The sequence below is a fragment of the Pseudophryne corroboree genome, chromosome 7 (genome assembly GCF_028390025.1).
Source record: "Pseudophryne corroboree isolate aPseCor3 chromosome 7, aPseCor3.hap2, whole genome shotgun sequence".
NCBI lineage: Eukaryota > Metazoa > Chordata > Amphibia > Anura > Myobatrachidae > Pseudophryne > Pseudophryne corroboree.
The window spans coordinates 387,613,536-387,629,084 of NC_086450.1; the positions used below are offsets into that span (position 1 = coordinate 387,613,536).

General features: G+C 45.8%; 1 pseudogene; it reads left to right on the plus strand.

The window, feature by feature from the left end:
* Positions 1 to 2,357: 2,357 nt before the first annotated feature.
* Positions 2,358 to 2,477, plus strand: LOC134947319 (5S ribosomal RNA; annotated as a pseudogene).
* Positions 2,478 to 15,549: the final 13,072 nt, after the last annotated feature.

Genomic DNA, 15,549 nt, shown 5'->3' on the forward strand with positions numbered 1-15,549 from the left:
TTTCCACCCTTATGAGTCCTATGGGAAAATCTCCCTATAGCAAATATGGCAACTTCAACTGTTCTTTTAGAATAATGTTTAGCATCAGAGAATGGTTCTCGATACAAAGCAATGCGTCATAAAATTGTGATTCAAAAGAATTAAGGTTTGCAGGAATGTTATGTTGGCAGCAAGTTCAAACTTTCACAAGCAGTCTTTTTTTTTTTTTTTTTTTCCTTAATTTGGAGTTTCCCAGACATATGTAATCCCTCTCAAGTTACTGATGATCAGGATGGTTGTGGAACTTTTGAGCATTCACCATACATGCACAAATACAGCGTTGGTCCAAAGTGCACTTTCTTGACGTTCATTTATATTTCCATTGTTCTCTATGCAATTCCCTATAGAAAGTCTGCATAATTGATATGCCCTGAGGGTGTTTTGTCAGTTACTACTGTATGTTCTGTTGAATTTAAAAGTAATAATCAGAATTGGTTATGCAGCAATTTCATACTTTTTCAGTGTTTTCTGTAGCCTAGAATGTACATAAGCACATATTCCTAATAAAAATCCTTCTCTGAAGAGGTCTAGTTCTGGGTGCCCATCAGGCTGAGTGCAGTCCCTGTGTGACTTTTCTAGCTATAGGCCCCATTTCTGTATCTATATCGTAGGCTGAGTGTTGCATATTTTCATGGCCCAGATGACTTCACATCCTATACCTTATGTATGTAAAAGACAGAAATGTGCATTACTAAATAAACTTGCATTTATTTTAATATGGAATAAAATTAACCCTTCTCCGCCTTTTCCTTTCCAGGTTTTATTTGGCTTTTCTAAAATTCTGTCACTCCATCGCTACACATGGCTGATGCTTCCTTGACCAGTATGTGCTATCCTTACTTTGTCTCTGAAGTAGAGATTTAAGTAATTGGCTGATTGGTGAGGGTGGCTGTTAACGCAGCCATGAGCGAAGAGTAGGCAGCTTCAGTCATATACAGATCCTCAGCCTGAGGCACCACTGGCCAGAGGATCAGGCTGTTGGTGATTGCATCCATCACAGCTCCTCCCGGCACCCTGAGCCTCTGCTGGTGACACTAAGCACCCTCTGCTTCTTAAAATTTCAGAGATGATAAATTTAAATAAATATCTGAGGTGATGGGGGCAGGCAGCATATTTTGACTGCCCTTAGTCATGTGCGCCTGAAACGCGTCGGAGGAAAGACTGGGAAACGGACTTATCACATAAACCTAGCCATTCGTTTGCTTTTCATGTCAGCGTGCAGCTGACTCTCTGGGAGCCGTAGTTACAGCCGCTTGACAGTTCGGGACTGTGATCATTCACTCAGCGCTGCACAGCGCAAGTGAGCGGCGGCCGGAGAAGAGTACAAGTCACAGCGGGGAAACCAGCCGGAGGAAGACGGACGTCACCAGCAACAAGGTTGGTAGTATAGGGAGAGTCAGGTTTCGGGACGATCCACACATAGACCTGCCTACACGGCAAATTACGGAACCCCCGCAATCATTAAGCACCGCTTGGAGATCCCAGTCAAATTACAAAAGGGCTGTAAACATCAGAACCATTTGTTTTTATTTACAGGTATTGCACAAATTGTTACATTGTTTTAATTTGGCTACAATATAGCCATTCACTGCACTCATTTACATTTTTACAAGCGCTTTGTTTTATTCTTTTACAAATATCCTTACACACAGAGCAGCTCAAGCATTTAAATCCCAGGCTCAGCGCGGGTTTTTACATTTACATTTATACAAACCTTGTCAAGTTTAGCTGGAAGGTTAATTCTTACAGCTTCAATACCAGAAATAGGGTTCACTATTAACCCATACATGCAGTGCCTTACCTACGGTATATCCCCAACAGCTTCTCCAAATAAGTCAAGCTGATAAACCGAGTATAAATGAATCATCCACTTCACAGGCTACACAGGATAAATCATCAGTCGATGAAAGCTCTATATACTCTACTTCGAACAGGTAAAACGTATCAGCTCAGTGAATAAACTGAAACAATAAGAGCAGTAAAGGCTAGTCTGTTCCTAGAGGCAGCAGAGCCTTGGTGAAAAATCAGAGTCCCAAGACAGGTAGGGCCTTCTCAAGGGGGACACCAACAGCTGAGAATTGGGAAAATGTTTGAGCTACATTCCAATATCCTTTTCCAGCTGGGGACTGAAAACGGGAAGTGCCTCCTAAAATAGATATGCATTGGATAGTGTAAAAATCTATATGGCCTCTGCCGTCAACATCAAAGGAGTAATGGTTTTTGGGGCAATCATAAGGCCAGCCATGACTTCAGCTTTCTTAAAAGCAAATAGCTGCCTGGGCTGAGGTACTGGAAGACGGATTTTCAGTACCTGCAGGATCTATAGCCATGTCACACTGGATATGTCCAATCTCATCTGATATTGGAAGCTTAAGCAGTGTTGGGCCTGGTTCGTTCTTGGATGGGAGACCACCTGGGAATACCAGGTGCTGTAGGTAAGGAATCCCATATAAGTTTACATAACAGGCAGCAAAGATATGGGTTATGCTTGTGGGGCATCAACCTCAACAATAGCTGCTAACAGATCAGTTTGCTTAAATAAAGGCAAAGCTGATTCAGAATTAAAGAAGGTTCTGGGAACTTGACTTTGGTTGAAAGTCTCTGTTTGAGTAAGCAGATAGTGGGGAGTCAGAAGCAGACTCCAAGAAGGTCACGTTTCCCTTCACATATAACGCCTAGTTAGGAGTCTGGTTTCTGCCTTTTCGGTCATGAAGGAAAAGCAATAGGTTCGTAACGGCGACCAGAGGGCCAGCATTCCAAACCAGAGGATAACCCATCAGCATGAGGGTACAGGCCTTCTCCTTGGGGATCGCAGGGTAGTGGGCCGACCTCTTAGGTTGCACAGATCTGGTAACAGTGCCTAGGTGCAGGAAGCGGTAGCTCTAGTTTATGCTTTCCTTTTCAAGAGCATCTTCCTCAAAGATTCTTCGGCTCCAGCCCGTTCCGGGCAGAGGCGAAGATAAGGGGATTGCAGGAAACCGTTCAGAAATGGCTTTTGTCAGGAGTGGTCATCCCGGCAACCCATGCACAATGGGGACAGGGGGTTTACTCCAACCGGAGGTTGATTCAGAAGGATTCTTTACTCCATTCTCAATCGCTAAGATCCTAAACAGATAGGTTTGAGTACCACGGTTCTCATGGAAGCGCTCCATAGTTGGGTAAGGAGCCAGTAGATTACGTAGTATCCCTGTATAGTCAGGATGCTTAACTACAGGTTTCTATAGCACTGTCCATCAGTGTTATTTCAAGGTTTACCATCCTTCAGCAACATTCAGTTCTAGGTCTTACCCTTTGGGTAACCACAGCCCCAGAGTATGTTCCAAAATACATTATGGCAGTTTATATCCGCAAGCAGGGGATAAAAAAATTGCTATACCTCAACGACCCATTTTTTTTCTGGAACAATTACAGGAAAGGCTTCTGTGCCATTCCGAACAGACAAGAACTTGTCTGAAGAGGTACGGGTGGTTCATAAATGGGGCAAGGTCATCCCTGGTTCCGTCACAACGGATGACTCACGGGAAGGCTGAACTGAATCAAAGCCTGCAGAAAATATTTACCTCGGAATAAGATATCCAAGGTACAGTCAAGGACTCAGGAAGTGTTACACAGTCAAACAATATCAATTCACACAGCATGCGAATGATGGGTTTGATGGTGTCAACATTTGACATGGTGGAGTATGAATAATTCCACTCAAGACTTCTGCAGCTTCTGATTGTGGGGGTCATTCCGAGTTGATCGCTCACTAGCAGTTTTTAGCAGCCGTGCAAACGCTAAGCCACCGCCCTCTGGGAGTGTATCTTAGCTTAGCAGAAGTGCGAACGATTGCATCGCAGAACGGCTACAAAAAAATATTGTGCAGTTTCTGAGTAGCTTCAGAGCTACTCAGCTCTTGCGATCACTTCAGACCATTTAGTTCCGAATTTGACGTCACAAACACGCCCTGCGTTCACCCAGCCATGTCTGCGTTTTTACTGGCACGCCTGCGTTTTTTCGAGCACTCCCTGAAAACGGTCAGTTGACACCCAGAAATGCCCACTTCATGTCAATCACTCTGCGGCGGCCATTGCGACTGAAAAGCTTCGCTAGACCTTGTGTGAAAATACATCGGCCATTGTGAAAGTACGTCGCGCGTGCACACTGCGCCGCATACGCATGTACAGAAGTGGCGGTTTTTTACTTAATCGCAGCGAGCATTTTCAGCTAGCGATCAACTCTGAATGACCCTCAGTGTCTACAGCTGCATCACACTGGATGGGTCCAATCTCATCTGATGTTGGAAGTTAACCAGTTAAAATCTCTGATGGGAGACCACCTGTGAATACCAGGTGTTATACGTGGGCCAGATGGACAATGGGCCTAATTCTGAGTTGATCGCAGCATCAAATTTGTTAGCAGTTGGGCAAAACCATGTGCACTGCAGGAGGGGCAGATATAACGTGCAGAGAGAGTTAGATTTGGGTGTGGCGTGTTCAAACTGAAATCTAAATTGCAGTGTAAAAATAAAGCAGCCAGTATTTACCCTGCACAGAAACAAAATAACCCACCCAAATCTAACTCTCTGCAAATGTTATATCTGCCCCCCCTGCAGTGCACATGGTTTTGCCCAATTGCTAACAAACTTGCTGCGATCAACTCAGAATTACCCCCAATAAACGAACAGAAGTGGTACTGCCACAGAAAGTAAGAAAGTCATTAGCCTGGTGGCTACAGATATCCCACTTAGACAAGGGAACAATCTTGCTGAATATCAGTTTGGGAGTTCCTGATAACAAATGCCAGTCTTCAGGGCTGGGGAAGGCCATTGTCCGAAAGATTAATATTCTAGGACTATGGACCACAGAAGAAAGTTGCCTGCTAATAAACCTATTAGCAATTCGGGCCATATACATGGTCATAGTTCAGGCAAGGGACATTCCTAAAGGATAACCAGTCCAGATCCGCAGGGACAAGGCAATGGCATTAGTATACCTCAACCTTCAGAGAGGAACATGCAGCTAAACAACTAGGAAGGAGGTAAGTCACATACTAAAGTGGACAGAACTCAATCTTCCAGCCTTGTCCGCAGTATTCGTTCCAGGAGTCCTATACTGGAGAGCAGACTTTCACAGTTGACACGCCATTCAGTTAAGCGAATGGGCTCTACACCAAAAGTCTTTTCAGACTCTGGTAGACAAGTGGGGTTTGCCAGAGATAGATCTCAGGACGTCCCATCGGCAAAAGACTCATAGAAGGGATCTTTGTGTACGTTTTTCGATAAAGTGGGAATTTCATTTCAATTATGTGTATCCTCAGATCATCCTGCTACCCAGGATGGTGGGGAAAATACAACAAAGGTGCCATATCTTTTTCCTCCAATCATCCTGCTACAGGGTAGTGAGGAAGATAAAAGAAGCTAAGGGTGCCGTGATTCTAATAGCTCCGGCTTAGCCCAAAAGGTGTTGGTACACAGTTCGGCAAAAAATGTCGATGGATGCTCCATTTCTGATTCCTCAAACGCCCAGATTTGCTAATACAGGGTCCTTGTTATCGCAAGACATCTGTATCAGCTGTCTTTTACGGCATGGCTCTTGAAATCTATATCCTGAAGTCAAGAGGATTCTCACAGGTAAATCAAACAATGTTCAGAGCAGGAAAGACTTCCTCGGCTCATATTTACCACCAAATATAGCAAGCCTATGATCACTGGTGTAATGGAAGAGTTATGGACCCAAAATCTTTCAGAATTTCCAGGGTTCTAGCATTCCTTCAGGCGGAAGTGGATAAAGGTTAAGGATGGCTTCCTTGAGAGTGCAAGTGTCAGCATTGACTGCATGGTTCCGAAAGAAAAATGACAAATTTTCTGGATGTGCGCACTTTTTCCAGGGAATGCTGCGGTGCGTTAGGACTGTAGTCTAGTCCTCAAAGCCCTTTAAGTTGCTCCATTGGAACCACTTAAAAAAGTGGATCTTAAATGGTTAACAGCTAAAGTTCTCTTTATGCTGACTATGGCATCAGCTAGAAGAGTATCAGATTTAGGAGCACTGTCATGTTAATCTCCTTTTCTGTTGTTATCCAGATAGAGTAGTTCTCAGAACTAGATCTGGGTATCTTCCTAAGGTGGGATCTAATTTCCACCTTCATGAAGAAATTGTAGTCCCGGTTTTTTCAGGTATCAGGACTTTCTTTGGGAGATGTGTCACTGGACGTAGTCTGACCATTCAGCCAGTGCCGTCAGAAAGACAGCTTCTCTCTTCATTCTCTACGAATTTCATATGAGAGGATGGCCTGCTATTAAACAGATGCTGGCAAGATGGCTTCAAATGGTGATTTCCCTGTTCCGCCTAATGTCTCTGTTCACTTTACTCGTAAGGTAGGTCCTTCATGGGAAGCACAGCATGGTGCTTCAGCAGGAACAGATACAGATGGGTCCACGTTTATCTTGACCTTTAATAGGATTAACTGAGACTGTCCAGTCGGATTTAATCCCCTGCTGTATTGTTCTCTGTATTGTATTGCACCTGAGAACAATAGATGAAGGATTTATGCGAATAAATCATGTTGTGCCTAGTCGCAGAAAACTAGTCAAGATAACCGTGGACCCATCTGTATGTAAGGCAGCCATATGGTCTTCCATTAACACACTCATAGACATTATGCCTTGGATACTTTTGCCTCTCATGATGCTGAATTCGAGCGAAGGGTTCTTCTACCAATCAGGAACGTCCCCACCACTAAAAATGGCTTTGGGAAATCCCATTGTTATCCTGTGTACCCTGCTGGAGAAATATACGTTATGGTAAGAACTTACCGTTGATAACAGTATTTCTCCTATGTCCACAGGGATCCCACCCTGACGCACCTGATTTGAAGATCTGTATACTCACTAAACTCTTCCCTCTTGCGTGGAAGGGTGTGCATGTGTGTTCTTTTAGCCTGAATAGGGTTCTACATAATGCTCCTGCCTGCCTAAATGCTTTGGAATCCAACTGATATGCCTGAGCCAGTGGGCGGGTATATATGGACGAGCCCGTTGCATCCTGGGAGGACTGAAAGCATGTGATCGTTTGGTGCCAATCCGCTGTCGCTCCATCATATCCCATTGTTATCCTGTGGACATAGGAGAAATACCGGTATCAATGGTAAGTCGTATATTTACTGTGCATTGATATAGCTATTAATTGTATAGCTGTACTTAGTATTACTTTTGTATTGCTAGTCCAGTGCAGTTTTATTGCATGTCATAATTTCTGCATTGTACAAATGTGACTGTGTGTGTGCATATAGCTGCTGCGTGACTTCCATTTCGTGTATCTCACTCAGATTGTTATCCCTATATTCTGTAACCTGAGGGGGCTAGTTGCGTCAGGTTTATTAGTTAATATAGGTGTTTCACAAGATATACTCTCTGTGTATTTTTCTCTGTGATTTTTAGTCACCGATACCTCTTGAATTCCCTGTTTTGTGCTGATACACTGCACAGGGGGTTCTTGTCGGGTATAGTGCTGCTGATATTGTACTGGGTTGCCTTAAATTGAGCTTTCAAATATGTCCGCTACAAGGGGCGACGTAGCTGGGGCCGATCCCACATTGCGTGGTGGTGACGCTGCAGACACGTTTGAGGAAAATATAGCAGCAGAGGGTTCAGGTTCTGGGGGTTCCCTGCCCCTCAGTGGGACCGTAGCACTGGGGTTCAAAATGAACCGCCTTTGGCTACTTTCTCCACGTTATTGAGTACGCTGGTATCTAGACTTACGGACCTCCTGTGCCGGTGCAACCGCTTATGCTCCCTGCGGTTAATCCGCCATAGGCAGATAAACTGTCCACTCAGTTACAGCAATTGAACCAATCACTGACTAAACAGAAGTCTAACCCTCAAGTCTAACCCTCGTCCACCTATGACCAAGGGGTCCTCTAAGCGGGCAAATAATTTCCTCACAATCCATCAACGTCCCAGACACCTCGTCTGATGAGGATGGCGTATATACTGACCCCACAGACACCGATCCAGATACTTCTGATGGGGAATCAGTCTCTCAGGTGGATGTTCCTGACTTATTGGAGGCTATCGGGCTAATTCTTCAAATTACTGATGAACCAGAGCCTGACGCTGCCCCTAAGAAACCGGACAGATTTAAACGTCAGAAAGTGGTTAAACAAGTTTTACCTCATTCTGACCATTTAGTTGACTTACGTCAGGAATCCTGGGAACATCCGGGAAAGAAAGTCACGCCTCACAAGAAAATACTGGCTCGCTATCCCCTCGCTGCGGAGCGAAGTAAAAATTGGAGACACCCCCGCCAGTGGATTCGCAGGTGGCGCGGCTGGTGGTCTCCTCAGCTCTGCCTGTAACTACTGTCACCTCTCTGAAAGAACCGACGGATAAGCATGTGGAGGGTTGTTTAAAGGCAATTTACACCCTAGCAGGTTCTGCGCATCGGGCTACCATTGCAGCGACTTAGGCTGCAGAGGCTGTTGAAGCGTGGACTCAGGAGTTGGAGGCAGAGCTGCCTTCCAACGCTTCTGATCAATGTCTACCTTATATTGTCACAGCTTCTCATTACGTTAAGGAGGCGGTTTCTGATGCCGCTGTTCTGGCGGCCAAGGCTTCTACTACGTCTACTACTACTTCTTCTACGTCCATATTGGCTCGCCGGATTTCTCTTGTTGCGGTCCTGGTCTGTGGATTAGGACTCCAAGTAAACCCTGGAGGTGCTCCCTTTTTAGGGAGACATTCTTTTCGGAGAAGACCTCAACAAGATAGTGGCTGACTTAGCTTCTGCTAAAACAGCATGTCTACCTAGTACTGCCCCTTCGGTACAGAAGGCTAAGAGTACTTCCTTTCGCTCCTTTCGTCCTTCAGGGAAAGCAAAGGGTCAGGCATACATGAAACAGACTCGCACTTCCAAACCCGCTAAGCCCAAACCCAAAAAGGCCTGGGCTGCTCGTCAGTCTGCTTCCAAAACTGACAAGCCTGCCGCTTGATGAGGCAGGCTTCCGTCTGGGGGATCCCAGGGTGGGGGGCCAACTTCTAGTGTTTACCCAGGAATGGTTGAAGACCACTTCCGATGCCTGGGTACGGGAAGTCGTCACTAAAGGTTACGCCGTATCCTTCAAGAAACATCCCCCTCATCGATTTTTTACTGACAGACGTCCCTTCGGATCAGGTGAAGGCAAAAACTTAATTCGGTGGTACAGTCCCTCCTGGACACAGGAGTGGTAGTACAGGTGCCTCTGGCTCAGAGAGGCAAGGGGTACTATTCACCGCTATTCCTAGTCCCGAAACTTGAAGACTCTCACATATTTGTTCAAGGACTTGAGGTTGAGAATGGGTCGATAGGACCCATTCTCAACCTCAAGTCCTTGAACAAATATGTGAGAGTCTTCAAGTTTCGTATAGAAACTCTTCGCTCTATTGTTCTGGCCTTGAAATCTGGGGATTATATGGTCTCCCTGGACCTACAGGATGCTTACCTGCATATTCCTATTGCAATGTCACATCAGCAGTACCTGAGGTTTGCTGTTGGCAACTTCCATTACCAATTTCGAGTCTTCACCAAGGTCATGGCGGTAATGACGGCTGTGTTTCGTCATCAGGGGATCAGGATCCTCCCGTATCTGTACGACTTGTTGATCCTGGCGAATTCCCCAGAAATTCTCCTACGCCATCTGGATCTGACGCTCCAGGTCGGGTGGCTCATCAACTGGAAGAAATCTTCCCTGGTCCCTGCTCAAAGCATGGTGCACCTGGGGGCGTTGTTAGACACTCGCAACGAGCGGTTGTTCTTGTCTCAGGAGAAGGTCCTGAAACTTCAGGACAGGATTCAATGCTTCCTATCTCGTCCACAAGTGTCTATACATTCGGCAATGCAAGTGCTAGGTCTCATGGTGTCGGCTTTCGACATGGTGGAGTACGCTCAATTCCATTCCCGCCCTGTACAGAAATTGATTCTTGCCAAGTGGGACGGCAGGCCCCACCGGATCAGGTCTCACATGATCTCCTTGTCTCCGGAGGTCCGTCTGTCACTGAGCTGGTGGCTTCAGGACCAACGATTGAGCAGGGGTCGTCCCTTCTGGATCTCCAACTGGGTCCTTCTGACGACGGACGCCAGTCTGAGAGGTTCGAGTGCGGTGTTGGAGCAACACTCCCTTCAGGGTCGGTGGACCAAGGAGGAGTCTCTCCTCCCGATAAATATTCTGGAACTGCAGGCGGTGTTCAATGCGTTGCACCTGGCCCAGCATTTGATACAGAACAGACCTGTTCAAGTACAGTCGGACAACGCCACCACGGTGGCATACATAAATCATCAAGGCGGCACTCGAAGCCGCATGGCAATGAGGGAAGTTTCAAGGATTCTGCAATGGGCGGAACGCCATCTGCCAGCCATATCGGCAGTGTTCATTCTGGGGGTCCTAAACTGGGAAGTGGACTTCCTCAGTCGCCAGGATGTACACGCCGGAGAATGGAGCCTCCATCCAGAAGTTTTTTTTAACTCCTCGTGGACAAGTGGGGCCTTCCAGATGTGGACCTGATGGCGTCTCGACACAATCACAAGGTTTCCGGTCTTCGGAGCAAGGACAAGGGGTCCTCAAGCAGAGTTCAAGGACGCACTGGCAATTCTATGGAACTTTCAGCTGCCATATGTTTCCCCTCCGTTGTCATTCCTGCCCAGAGTAATAAGGAAGTTTGAGCAAGAAGGAGGAACCCTACTCCTGATCGCTCCCGCGTGGCCCAGACAGCATTGGTTCTCAGACCTTCAGGGTCTCTCGGTAGAGCGTCCCCTTCTACTTCTGCAGCGCCCAGATCTCCTCGTTCAGGGCCCCTGTGTATATCAGGATTTAGCCCGGTTGGCATTGACGGCGTGGCTCTTGAAGCTTCCATCCTGAGGGCCAAAGGATTTTCTGAGGCGGTCATTCAAACCATGTTGAAGGCCCGGAAACCGGCTTCTGCTCGGATTTATCATAGGGTCTGGAAGTCTTACTTTGCTTGGTGCACCACTAACAATCATGACGCTTACAAGTTTAGTACAGCCAAACTTTTGGCCTTTCTACAACAGGGCCTGGACTTGGGCCTTCGTCTGGCCTCCATCAAGGTTCATATTTCTGCCTTGTCGGTATGGTTTCAGAGAAAAATTGCGACTCTGCCTGATGTTCATACATTTACTCAGGGTGTGTTGCGGATTCAACCTCCTTATGTCCCGCCTGTGGCTCCTTGGGACTTGTCATGGTTCTGGAGGCGTTGCAAGGGTCTCCGTTTGAGCCTCTTGAATCTGCAGACCTTAAGTGGCTTTCTCTTAAGGTATTGTTTCTGCAGGCTATTGCCTCTGCTAGACGAGTGTCGGATTTGGGTGCCTTGCCTTGTAGGTCCCCTTATCTGATTTTTCACAGTGCCCGGGTGGTTCTTAGAACACGTCCCGGGTACCTACCTAAGGTGGAAAGAAGACACCACCTTAATCAGGAGATTGTGGTTCCGGCCTTTGTCTCTACTGACTTGTCCTCCAAAGAGCGGTCTTTGGATGTGGTACGGGCTCTCCGTATCTAAGTGAAGAGAACTGCCTCCATTCGGAAGACTGATTCTCTCTTTGTATTGTTTGGTTTTCACAAACGTGGCTGGCCTGCTCACAAGCAGACCCTGGCCAGATGGATTAGAATGGGGATTGCACATGCTTATGTACAGGCTGGCCTTCCAGCTCCTGCTACCATCAAAGCCCATTCTACTCTGTCCGTTGGACCTTTTTGAGGGGCCCGCTGTGTGCGACCCTTGAACAATTGTGCAAGGCGGCTACATGGTCCTCAGTGAACACGTTCATAAGGTAATATGCCTTTGATACATCCGCCTCCCAGTATGCTTCCTTTGTACGCCGGGTTCCTGTGCCCGCTACAGTGCATCTCCTCCCTTGAGGAACTGCTTTAGGACATCCCCGATGTTATTCCCTGTGGAACCCAGTGTACCCTGCAGCAGAAAATTAGATTTATGGTAAGAACTTACTGTTGTTAAATCTCTTTCTGTGAGGTACACTGGGTTCCACAGGGCGCCCACCCTGACGCACTTAGCTTCTTTGGGTTGGAATGGCATTAGCCGCTGGTACCTTCTCCTGTCGTGAGAATGTGGTGTATGTGGCTACTAACGGTTGTCGTCTCTTTTACCTGCTACTGCATTGGACTGGTTAACAAAAACTGAGCTCCTGTGCACGGAGGCGGGGTTATAGAGGAGGCGACGCTATGCATTCTGGGAACAGTCAAAGCTTTTACCCTGTTGATGCCTCGGATCAAGATCCTACTCTACACCCCGATGTTATTCCCTGTGGAACCCAGTGTACCTCGCAGAAAGAGATTTAACAACGGTAAGTTCTTACCATAAATCTTGTTGTCGGGACCCAAAAAAAGAAACCAATAAATCAATAAATAAAAGTAGTGTGGACAGACACAAACGAGCGTGTTAAAGCAATGGTCCATTGACGTTCCGTTTATGTGAGCTATTAAATTAAATGGGCTTAAAGCTTAATATCTCCGGGTTTGAGGGTTCAATCGGCTCAGAATCAGGTTGTTATGGAAGGGGAGACAATTAGCTACCGGAGGGTGCCAACCCCAAGTTTCTGTGACCCCCACAAGGCTCATGGCAAGCGTCGGAACTTATGGTGGGTCTGAATTAACGTGCCCGTTATAGTCTATGGGAAAATGGGTCCACTTTGCGTACTGATATCTCTGGTTCTCGGTGTCCTAGAGATTCAGGACTGGTACTATACAAAAGAGGAGACTATTGGCTTTCGAGGCAGACCAACCACTAGTTTATGTGACACTGCAAAGGGAAACTGCAAGCAGCCATGTGTCGGGTCCCCTCCAGTTGTCCGCCAGCTTGCACGAGATGCAGGGTTTCTGGCTAGATAGAAAATACTGAACAGAAATGTTAAGCATTCAAATAGAACATACAGTACAGAGATACTAAGGACAGTGATCTGGCATCCAGGAACTTAGGGAGGAGCTTTTATCTCTCTCCATTATACTTAGAAATATTACACTTGCCGCTGTACGTTACAAGCTGTTTGTGCTATTTAGTACTCAAATAGAACATACTGTACAGAGATACTGAGGACGGTGATTTGGCATCCAGGAACTTAGGGAGGAGCTTTTATATCTCTCACTGATCCGTGCATGACTATCTGAACACGCCAGCAAAAAGCAGGTCTATTTGAAAGCTTGTTTTTTTTATTGAATTCTATGCTTTCCCAGCAGTGTTTGGCTATTGTCGGCAGTGATTGAGACTACAAATTCTTAGTAAATAACAGAGTTGTATAAAGTACAACAAAGATTCTCTAACGCCGATGATCTATAGTACTGTGTTGCTCGAACAGTTAGTTGCGTCAGAATACACTAATTTATATTTACTGGTATGTCTACAGGTGCTCATTACGGCTGTGTATTTTAGGTAGAGTAATGAGTCGCTCCTGCAGATTTACCCTGATTTATATGAAACCTGTGTGCACCCTTCCATTGAATGTTTTAGAATTGATTACACAGAGAAAAAAAATTAATAAAGTGAATGTCGGGGGGTGGGGGGGATATATAGATTAGCACTTTGGGAATCAAACCCGGGATCCTCAGCATGGGAGAAGGGAGCCTTCACCGCTGGCCCACATCGCTGCATGGAAGATACACAAGTTCATGTGTAAAAGTAATGCAAGCAGCGATTCTTTCCCATCGGAGTTCGTTTATGCCGTTAGTGGACTCGGACGCTCATTTAGTGCACTGTACATACTTTAAAGTCAATGAGCTACATTATTCCTTTCACACATTAGTTGCGTCTGCATACACAAATGTCAAACTGTCAACAGGCACCAGATCGACATCCCCAAGCTGTTGACAGGCTCATAATGTCAACATTCTGAAGATGCCAATGGTTAGGGTTAAGTGCTACTGGGACGGTTAAGGTTTGTTTAGACTGGGGTGCGGGGGAATACTGTCCAGAACCGCTGATCATAACATGACCGCCAGGACCTGAAGAAGACACTTGAGCCACAGCTGTCAGTGGAGCAAGGTAAGACTTCCCTAGACCACCAGAGAGGGTTTGTTGACAGTTCAGCATGTCAACATGTTATCCAGGTAGACATGATCACTCTTGACATGTTGAGCATGCTGCATCTTGACCATTCAACCCTTTTGACATTCTCCTGTCGACAAGTCATACCACACTCCTGTATTGTAATCTACTTGCAAATTGAAATTTGGATCTAAGATGTATATATTTTATATGGGCTCCCCATTCAAATGTGCGCACACCAACATCTGTTACAGACATGCCTTTAGCTCTGCCATGGAGGCAGTTACCACATTGCATTTCCTTCAAATGGACATTTAATAACGAGCATTACCCAGTTCTTATTTTACCCCTGAGAATGAAATATCACAATAAGCTACATGCTGAAACATGCACACACAGCAACTGCCATATCACAGGCACTGTATCATCACATAATGGAAATATTAAAATGTTGTTATATGCAACCTAACCCAATCTCCTGTTACGTTTTTTACTGGTTTCTCTTAAGCAAGAGGCTTTTAAGTTTTGTCCTAACTTTCATTATCTCTCGTCTCTTTCTAATGCTCGTGTTCAGTGGTAAGATTTATTCTTTTTAGAAAACTTCATGGGACACTTGCTGCTCTAGAGGTGTAAGGAATCTATTGTAACCTCGCTGGGTTTGGTGTGCTGCTTATTTGAAATGAAGGGTAATCTAAGAAGGCTTTCTGTTGTAATGATTCTCTAGAGCAGTGGTTCCCAACGGGATACGGTCATTAGGTCGACAGTCATCAAGTCGACCACTATTGGTCGACATGCATTAGGTTGACATGGTCATTAGGTTGACATGTACTAGGTCGACAGTTCAAAAGGTCGACATGAGGTGTTTTTTTTATTTATTTATTTTTGGACTTTCCATACCTTACAATCTACGTGGACTACAATTGGGAACAGTAACATGTGCCAAGCGCAGCGAGGCCCCTTGCCCGAAGCATGGCGATCAAAGCGAGCCATGTGAGGGCACACGGTGCACTTACTGGGGTTCCCCATCACTTTACAAAGAAAACAACACCAAAAAAAGTTAAAAAAACGCATGTCGATCCTTTGACCTGTCAACCTAGTACATGTCGATCTAATTACCCTGTCGACCAATAGTGGTCAACCTAATGACTGTCGACCCAACGACCCATACCCTTCCCAACCTCTGTCCTCCAGTACCCCCAACAGTTCATGTTTTCCAGGTCTCCTCACAGGATTGCAAGTGAAATAATTTGCTCCACCTGTGGGTCTTTCAAAATGTGTGAGTGAGTAATGAATACTCCTGTTCAACTGCTAGTTAGATGTTGAGCAATACCTATGTCAGGCATTCCCAACCACGGTCCTCAGGGCACACCAACAGTGCAGGTTTTAGTGATATCCAGGCTGCAGCACATATGGTTAAATCAAAATAACTGAGGTACTAATTAAGTCACCTGTGCTGAAGCCTGGATATCACTAAAACCTGCACTGTTAGT